The sequence below is a fragment of the Mesoplodon mirus genome, assembly GCF_964341445.2.
Source record: "Mesoplodon mirus genome assembly, chromosome: 17".
Classification (NCBI taxonomy): domain Eukaryota; kingdom Metazoa; phylum Chordata; class Mammalia; order Artiodactyla; family Ziphiidae; genus Mesoplodon; species Mesoplodon mirus.
In genome coordinates, this window is record NC_138993.1 from 8385834 (window position 1) to 8396304 (window position 10471).

Genomic DNA, 10471 nt, shown 5'->3' on the forward strand with positions numbered 1-10471 from the left:
GCACCTAGAGCCCATGCTCTGCAACAAGAAAAGCCACTGCAATGAGAAGTCCATGCACCACAATGAAGAGTAGTCCCTGCTCTCCGCAGCTAGAGAAAGCCCGGGCACAACAATGAAGACCCAATGCAGCCAAAAAATAAAAAAGTTTTCTATTAATGTCTTCATACCAACATTATTATCAGTATTGTAGACAAGGCTCAACCTTATTTTAAAGGGGAGATTCTAAGTAACTTTTATTTTGCACTATCTGATTGGCTAAATTCCCTCCTGCTAATCTTTTTTTTTTTTAAGATTTAATCTTATTTTATTTTTGACTGCATTGGGTCTTCGTTGCTGTGTGTGGGCTTTCTCTAGTTGTGGCGAGCAGGGGCTACTCTTCATTGCGGTGCAAGGGCTTCTCATTGTGGTGGCTTCTCTTGTAGCAGAGCACGGGCTCTAGGTGCACGGGCTTCAGTAGTTGTGGCACACGGGCTCAGTAGTTGTGGCTCGTGGCTCAGTAGTTGTGGCTCGTGGGCTCTAGAGCTCAGGCTCAGTAGTTGTGGTGCACGGGTTTAGTTGCTCCACGGCATGTGGGATCTTCCCGGACCAGGGCTCGAACCCATGTCCCCTGCATTGGCAGGCGGATTCTCAACCACTGCGCCACCAGGGAAGTCCCAGGATTGACAACATTTAGTTCAGGGGAATGATGCTTATTGGTTTTAATTATTCTCAAAATGGATTTGGGTTAAAGAATAGCTTCTAGTTCATTATTATAACAATGGTAAAATTATAAAATATATCTTGCAATTTAAAACTTTTGAGCTCTTTAGAAACTGCAAGTGTAAAGCCCCTTATCCAGCTTCATCTGAAGTCAGTCTACCAACTGTACCTTGACCCAAAGTTTTGGCTTAATTTATGTTGTACATGTTGTAGCGTAAATAACATGAATTATAAAATAATGCAAATAGTAAGGACCTAAGGGAATATAAAATGGGAGTTTTGAAGAGCTCACATCACTATGCGTGTCAGTGTAAATTTTTAGTAAGTACAGAGAGATTTAAATATATTTAGAGTTGTGTTTCTCCCATATTTAAGTTATTGGCCACAGACTAAATGGCTTGATGAATTGGTTTCTGTGTATATATCCCTACAAAAAGAATCTTTTCTAGTACATGCTTAACAATCAAAAAGAGTAATTTTTATTTATTTTCAATTAATTCTTTCGTGGAATGGAGACAGTATCTCCGTATTTCATATACCTCTTCCAATATATATTTATTTCACGATGCTTTTTTCAGCATTGCAAGTGGACACCTTTAGACCGTAGATGTACACATCTACAGTTTGCTTGCTTTGAACTTCTGTATAGTTGTTCTGGCAGGGGATGTAAATAGCATAATTAGATGGAAACATATTTCAGTTAGATAGAAAAATCTGGTCACCACAGCAGCTTCTCCTTTTGTCCTAGAGCAGCATTTAATTTTTTTTTCCCTTTTCAGTTCCTGACTAGAGTTGTTTACAGTTTTTTTCTTCACAAATGCCAGTCACCTGGAGATATGGCAGTTGATCAACAAAACTGATTACTGTGCAGGTGTAAACCAGATAGTTTAGGTCCCCAAACCATCCTGGACCAGAAGAAGTATTTCGTTTTCTCCACTAATGAACTTCACAGGATAGTCCTAAACCGTCCCTTTACATCTTAGGTTTGAAAATTAGAGCCTCATCATAATGCCATTTAGCTGGTCCAGATGGGAGCCTGCATAATCTAGGTAAGCTACTTAGATGAAGTGAAAACTCAATAGGTCAGAGCAAGAACATGAGTTATGTGACCGCCCCAGCATCATCATTATTGGTCAGGGAAAGGCACTTAGGCACCTGAGTTCGCTTTATCTGCTCTGCTGATGGGGGATGATAATTTCATCGCATATGATTTTGATGAGAATGCCTTAATGAGATCGGCAGCGAGGGGGAGATGAATCTCAGAGAACGATTTTGGAGTGTGTGTGTGTATGTTTAAGTAGCATCCTAGTGATTCTGAAAATCACCTAAGGAAGATGTAATCAGCTAGACCATATTGGCTTATCAACATCGGGCCATGTTTCTGCATTTCTAATTTGATTACCTGGAAACTAGTATCATTAAACTAAAAGACATTGCGTTGTATGCCTTGAGAGAGAGAGAAAAAAAAAGATTAATGATACTTCAGGAAATGCTCTGACTCTACCCAGGAAATGAACTCTTCTCACTAATTTTGCATTCCAGCCTAAAACAGCCCTGTCCATGCTCTATAATTAGAAATATAATAAATAGTCAGATCGAGGCACTAGGAAAAATGTCAGATTTATTTTCTTCACTCCCACATGTACTATATTTGTTTGGTTCATTGTCTTCTTGGTCAAGAAATAAATTTTATTTACATATTGGTGTCAGAAAATATAAAAGTAAGTGATTCACCAAATTTACCATTTGGGGTATACTCTATTTTTATATAATACTAATTAACTATGTTTTGTAACATAAGGTGCAGGAAAGGCTTCCCTGTAGTATTTATATTGTAACTTTTCAGCCCACAGAAGTGTGCTGCATTTTGAACCCATATGACCAGTAAATACCTCTATCCTAAATGTCTGGAAGGAAGGTGCCCAGTGTGATTTTCTGTGCACGAAAATGTGTCTCAAGACACGAACATGAGGATTACAGGGCTTTAGAGTGCTGTAAAGTTAGTTTTCTGTTTAGACCTACATCATGTCGTAAGGTATTTAGAAATTAACTGGTGCAAAATAATATACCGTTTACTAGAAATAATTTTAAAGGCCCATAGCCTTATAATCCCTTCTAAATAATCTTTATTAGGCACGTTCCCACAAGCATACTGTGGCCTGGTGCATGAATTTGATATTACAGTTTTACAACCTGTTTCTCAGACTTTACAATGGATCAAAGACAATCTTTATGCTGATAGGTAATTCTGGAAGAGTGTCGGTTTCCCTGGATCTCAAGGGCCCCACTCTCAGAACCTGCTCCCATCCTAGACTCCACTCACCTCCCCACTAGCACCCACCAGGTAGGCCCGGAAATCGTATGATTAGACCAGAGATGTAAGATGGGTGCCGCTCATTGCTTGAGGGAGGTGGAGATGATACAAGAAAATTGCAAGACCACGGAATAGAGGAGATGAACATAAGAGAAACAAGGAACCAACTAAACTATGGAAAATTGAGTACTCAACTGTGTGAAGTTCAAAGTTGTTTTCTTAGAGAACCAATCAAGAGGAAATAGGGTTAACCCTTAAGTAGGGTTGATTTGTTAGACATAAGGAAGGCCAAGCTTCCCTGGTGGGTTTGATATGACATAGGACCAGAGCTTGGTACCTTTTAGTAATGACTCATGGTTTTAAGGGCTGCAGCATATGGGTTGACATCCCTGAGCACCCTAATCATATACTTGACCCTGTGGCAATTTAGAAAAGGCTGTTTGGCATCAGTGGAGAAGCTGTACTTCATCCGAGGTGAAGATGAGTCACCTATATATAATGGGCGACCTCCTGACAAAAAACTACATGATAAGCAAAAAGTTTGGTCTGTGATCTCCTAGGGGTGTTATGGGGAAAGGAGAGAGATAAACTAGCTCATTTGCATGTCATCCTGCCTAGAAACACTTTTGCTGATTTTTTTTTTAACTGTGGGTAGAGCACGTAACATGAGAGCTACCCTTTTAACAAACATTTAAGTGTACAGCCCAGTATTGTTGACTCTAGGTACAGCGTTATACAGAAGATCTCTAGAACTTATTTATCTTTCTTAACTGAACCTTTATGTCAGTTGACTAGTAACTTCCCATTTCTTCCACCTCCAGCTCCTGGCAACCACCATTCCACTCTTTGATTCTAGGAATTGGACTATTTTAGATATCTCATGTATGTGGAATCATGCAGTATTTATTCTTCTGTGATTGGCTTATTTCATTTAGCATGTTGTCCTCAAGGTTCAACCATGTTGTCACATATTGCAGAATTCCTTTCTTTTTTTAAAGGTTAATAGTATTCCATTGTCTGTATCTACCGCATTTTCTTTATTCATTCATCTTTCAAAGGACACTTAGGTTGTTTCCACATTTAGCTATTGTGAGTAGTGATACAATGAACAAGGGAGTGCTAATATCTCTTCAAGATTCTGATTTCAATTATTTTGGATAAATACCCAGAAATGGGATGGCCAGATCATAGGGTAGTTTTATGTTTAATTTTTTGAGAAAGCTCCATACTGTTCTCCATAGCAGTTGTACCATTTTGCATTCCTACCAACAGAATGCAAGGGTTCCAATTTCTCCACATTCTTGACAACACTTGTTATCTCTTGTTTTGTTTTGTTTTTAATATAATAACCATCCTGACAGGCGTGGAAGTGATGTCTCATTGTGGTTTTGATCTGCATTTCCCTGATGATTAGTGACACTGGACATTTTTCATATATCTCTTGGCCATCAGTATGTCTTCTTTGGAAAAATGTCTGTTTAAGTCTTTAGCCCATTTTTAAAGAGTTGTAGGAGTTCCTAATATATTTTGAAGATTAACTCCTTGTCAGATATATGGTTTGCAAATATTTTCTCCCATTCCATAAGTTGCCTTTTAATTCTGTTGATTGTTTCCTTTGCTGTGAAGGAGATTTTTGGTTTGATCTTAGGGGAAAAGCTTTCAGTTTTTCACCATTAAGTATAATGTTTCCTGTGGGCTTTTCATAATTAGTCTTTATTATGTTGAAGTACTTTCCTTCTATTTCTAGTTTGTTTAGAATTTTTATCATGAAAAGCTGTTAGATTTTGTCAGAGGCTTTTTCTGTATTTATTGAGATGATCTATGATTTTTATTCTTTATTCTGATAATATGGTATATCACATTAATTGATTTTCATATACTGAAACATCCTTCCATCCTAAGGATAAATCTCACTTGGTTGTGGTGTATGATCCTTCTAATGTGCTGTTGCCTTCAGTTTGCCAGTATTTTGATGAGGAACTTTGCATCTATATTCATCAGAGATATTGGCTATAGTTTTCTTGTGGTGTCTTTATCTGGTTTTGGTATCAGGTTAATGCTGGCCTCATGAAATGTTTGGAAGTGTTCACTCATCTTCCATTTTTTGAAAGAGTTTGAGAAGGATTGGCACTCATTCTTCTTTAATTGTTTGGTGTGATTCACCATGAAGCCATGTGTTTCTCTGGTTTTCTTTTTTGGGAGATTTTGATTACTGATTCAATTGCTATACTAATTATAGGTCTGTTCAGACTTTCTATTTCTTCCTGACTTAGTCTGGTAGGCTGTATGTTTCTAGGAATTTATCCATTTCTTCTAGGTTATCCAGTTTGCTGGTGTATAGTTGTTCATAGTGGTCTCTTAGGATCCTTTTTATTTCTGTAGTGTCAGTTGTAATGACTCCTCTTTCATTTCTGATTTTATTTGAGTCTTCTTTTTATCTTAGTCTAACTAGGTGTTTGTCTATTTTGCTTATCTTTGAAAAAACTAACTGGAAAATTCACAAGTATGTGGAAATTAAACAGCATGCTCTTGAACAACCATTAGGTCAAACAAGAAATCAAAAAAGACATTAGAAGATACCTCAGGGACTTCCCTGGTGGCGCAGTGGTTAAGAATCCATCTGCCAATGCAAGGTACACAGGTTCCAGCCCTGGTCCAGGAAGATCCCACGTGCCGTGGAGCAACTAAGCCTGTGCACCACAACTACTGAGCCTGCACTCTAGAGCCCGCAAGCCACAACTACTGAGCCCACGTGCCCCAACTACTGAAGCCTGTGTGCTCTAGGGCCCATGCTCTACAGCAAGAGAAGCCACTGCGATGAGAAGCCTGCTCGCCGCAACTAGAGAAAGCCCACGCACAGCAATGAAGACCCAACACAGCCCAAAATTAATTAATTAATTATTGTTTTTAAAAAAAGGTGTTACCTCAGGACAAATGAAAATGAAAACGAAAATTACCAAAACTTATGGGATGCAGCAAAAATAGAAGAGGGAAGTACATTGCAATAAATGTTTACATTAAAAAAAGGAGAAAGATCTCAAATAATCTAACTTTACACCTCAAGGAGCTAGAAAAAGAACAAACTAAGCCCAAATTTAGCAGAAGGAAGGAAATAAATATTAGAGCAGAAATAAATGAGATAGAAAACAGAAAAACAATAGGAAAATGTCAAAACTAAGAATTGGCTTTTTTTATTGTAACTTTTCTTAACTCTAAAATTAAGAAAATAAGTGTGCCTGCAGTAGCCAGTTTAATTGAAGCGGGTATCTATATCCACATGATTTGGGGCAGAATGCTTTACCATGGCTCTTAGTTTAGGAGTATAGAAAATGTTCACTGTAAAACCTCTCTAAGAGGTATTTGAAGTTACTGATGGGCTGTGCTGTCAGTGACTGCCAGGAGAAAGCAGTGCATCATCCCACTGTATCAAACCTTTTGGACTATTTGCTATAGAATTATCTTGGTCAGCTCATGTCTGCAGTGGGCTCCAAGACTCACCTACAGTTATTTAGTGTTCACTCATTCTTTGCCAGGGTGCACCATGAAATGATGCTGGGAGTCTGGCTTCTTGCTTTGATTCACTCTTTTTCCTTGTCTAAAGCACTTTCCAGTGGGGACAATAACCTAATACACTGAGCTCAGTGTAAACAGGAAATCTGGCAGCAATAACTGGACCAAGGGCGGCTAACTTTGCAAAGCCAAGTTTTAATGAGTAATTTGCAAAATAATTAATCAGGAGGCCGCTGTCACTAGAAAATGGGCTAAGTGCACCCCACACTGACTTGCTGCCTTTCCTGGCTTCCTGAGGTGATGGTCATAAGGAGAAGGTATTTTAAGGCCCATAAAATACCTTAAAATACCTTTTCCTACAAGTAAGCTTCTCTAAGTAACCTGCTGTTACCAGGATCGAAGGGAGAAGTTGTGAATTCCAGAATCCACTTCTTTAGTCTTAAAAAACTGCAGATCATGAGCTATTCATGACCCATTAATGGATGAGAAAATCAATTTAGTGATTCAAAACCAACTATCAAAAAAAAATTAAGTGAAATAAACTAGAAATATCAAAGTGTGTCATGTATTATAAGGTTAAGTATTTTGTAAAACAAATTTTTTATACACACATAAATATGTGTACACTTATGTTGGTATTGAGTTATAATATAATATGTATTTCTTAATCTTGGTCAGAGAAGTTTGTCATTACTTTATTTAAAACTTTTTTGAAATATGGAAAATTTTTTTCAATTACATTTTAGATATAGTGATCAAGAGAGTTTATTTCTTTATGCTTAGGAAAAATAACTTCTCTAGAAAAATAATGAATGCACTTAAAGTTGCTATAATTAGACAAAAGAAATGAATATGCTTATATGATCCTCCAAAAAAATTTGACATTAGATGTAAACTGATATCTCATGCTATTAATTTAAGTATCCTAAATATTTCAAAGCTATATTTATAACTATATTTTTGTAAATGCCATTGAAGTATGCAAATCAATGATGATAATGCAAATAATTTAAGTATTTAAACATTTTAAATGGCATTTCAAAATTTAGAGTCTTGACCCTAAAAATAAAACATAAAATCTAATTTAAAAAAGCACAAACAGCAAGCCTATAGGTTTTTCCAAGGAGTAGCGTACACCATTGGGCTATTTCAAGGCTGTCATCAATATATTTCTTTCATATATTGTCATAAAAATTCTATAAAGCCCTATGACTTTCAGTACTTAAGTAGTTTTATTCATCATTCACAGTGGCACATTTCTTTTTTTGGGTGGGGGGATCATTTTGTTTTAAAGAATTATTATTTTTACTTAAAATGTGTAAAACAGAGAAGCAACATAGGAACATACACTCCAGAACCAGATTGCTTGGGTTATGTGACCGAGAGCTGGTTCTTGAACCTGTCTATGCTTCACTTTCTTCATCCATAAGATGGAAGAAAGAGCAGTGTCTGTATTAAGAAGGATTAAATGAGTTAATATTTATAAATCTGGCAAGTTAGGGGGTGCTAAGTGTCTGCTGTCATTATGGCACCTACTCAACCTTCATTAATTCAACAAGCATTCACATCACACCTAGAAGATCAAATGCTGAACTGTAGATAAAAAGGCAGCCTCCAGCATCTAAAGAGTACAACTGGGCAGGTCAAATTCCTGGAAGGGTAAATAGGAGACAGTGATGGAGGAAGCAAAGTGCCCGTTTGGTGACAGGGGGAAGGGTGAGCTGGGGTGAGCAGTGAGAGTGAAAACTCACTTTTCTTAAATAAGTGCTAGCTGCCCACAGTCAAAACAAAGTCCAGATGTTGACATTTATTTTGGATTTTCCCCTCAGCCAAGCAGCCTCGTTCCTGGCTTTTGCTTTCCTTACCATCTCGCGTAAGCTTCTTGTTGCCATTTCTCTAGTCCAGCTTTTCTCTAAGCGTTCAGTCTCAGTGAAGCTGTTGAAGGGCTGCAGTCGTGATGCACGTGTAACTGATCACACAGGACTCCAGGTGCAGGTGTGGTTCTCTCAGAGCTGCTCCATAGCCTGCAGTTGATTGGCCCACTTATCATTGGTAGAAAAAGGAATTACTGCTTTAGTTTATAGACTTTCTTACCTCCCCTTCCCAAGCCAATTGCCATACTTGCAAAATGCTTCAGATATTCTCTAATCATACTAGGTATGTAGCACAAATCTTCTAAAGTACATTTCATCTGTGAACAGGTAAGCCCTGGATGGTTCTGATTTCTCTAATAATTTGTCACGCTGTGTCTTTACTCATAAAGTCAGTATTACAAAATGAAAATTGTGCATTGAGGCCCAGTGTTGCGAGTAAAGGTGTTGTTTCAGGGAAGTAGAAGTCGTATTTGTTAAGCACTTGTAAGTCGCAACTATGAGGGTCCAAATAGGAATCAGACGCTCAAGGAGCTTGGACCCGGATGGGGAAACAGATGCGGTTCCAAGTATTAGGAGCATGCTAGTAAATTACAAACGTGTTTCCATGGTGGCTCAGAGGAGGAAGTGGTCAGTTACGCTTTGGGTGTGGAGGTGGTGTTAGGGACCTCACACTAGCATTCTACCATGGGGAGAAGCAGCACATGTTAACTAAGGACCTTCTGCAGGTGGGACACAGTGCCCAGCTGGGCTACACACCAAGATGGGACAGTGAGAAGGTAGACCACGAAGCTGCCCATGTAGCCACATCTTACCCAGCCCTGTACATACACGGCTGCATCTGAGCTGAGGTCATGTCCTAGCCCCCTGCATACCTATATGTACCCCATGCTTCTTACTACAGGGATGGCTTACAAGCTATGTCTCTGTCTACAGAAGCTGAGAATATGTTTATCTTATATAAAATATGCAGGAGATGCTGAAGCAAGCAAGTGAAAGACAAACCTCTCCCCAAATGGTCAACATCATCAGCAAGACAGAAATTTGATCCAAATATAACTGCAGAAAGTTAACAATGGGAAGGAAAAGGAAGAGAAGCTTTGGGAAGGAGTCTGACTTTGAATTAAGTAACAGATGATTCACAAGTGAAGAATAAAGGCTAAGCCTTGAAACTAAAAATGAGAAAGTCAATTTGATGCAAAAGGAGAAACATTATGATGAAGAATTCAAGTGACTGAATGAAATTAAAACTGATTTATTAGGTGATGGAGATACAGCTGGAAGCTCAGCATCCCATCTGGAGGAAAAAGGGAGGAAATTAACCTTCTATGTGACTCTCCTGGGCTCAGTAATAATGTTGAAGGAGAAGGGAAGGGAGCCTTGGTGAGAAAAATAAGGAGGGTCAGTTATGCACAGAAGAGAAGTTTCCAGGTTGGGATCAAGAAACCAAGATGATTAAATCAACACAGAATATCATGTGTAACATAATGAAAGTGATGACAAGACCATCTTCTCAAACTGTATCCTGAGCAAGGGAAATCCCGGGATGGGGACAGCAGGGATACATGCAGATGATAGAAAATGGTTTCAGGAGTTCAGGAACCAAGAAATAAAACAATAACAATAATAAGAACAACAACACCACCCCTAACCTGTAGAGCCTCAACATAAGCAAGACCTAAGATAAACTAAAGGGCATCACATTGTTCTTCCTGAGACACACCAGGTATCTGTGTTTGCCCAGCCACCTGTCTCCTGAGTCAGGAAAATTGCCAGATCTAAAAAAACAAAACAAACAAGACTGAAAAAAACCCCTAAAGATTTAAAGACAAGGGCTTGATGGTTCAAATCTGAAAGGGAAAGAGCAGAAATGTCATAACTGAGAGAGGAAAAGGAGGTTGTTACCAGAACATGGACAGGTCTTGCAGAGGAGGCAGGTTCCCTGAATTCTGAGCCCACTGCTGAGCCCCCTGCTTCTCCCACCTGGCTTTGTGGTTCTAGTGATGGGATTGCCCAGTGTGTTTCTTTTTCCTTGCTTATAAAACAAGAGGGTGGGAATAAATGAATTCTAAGATCC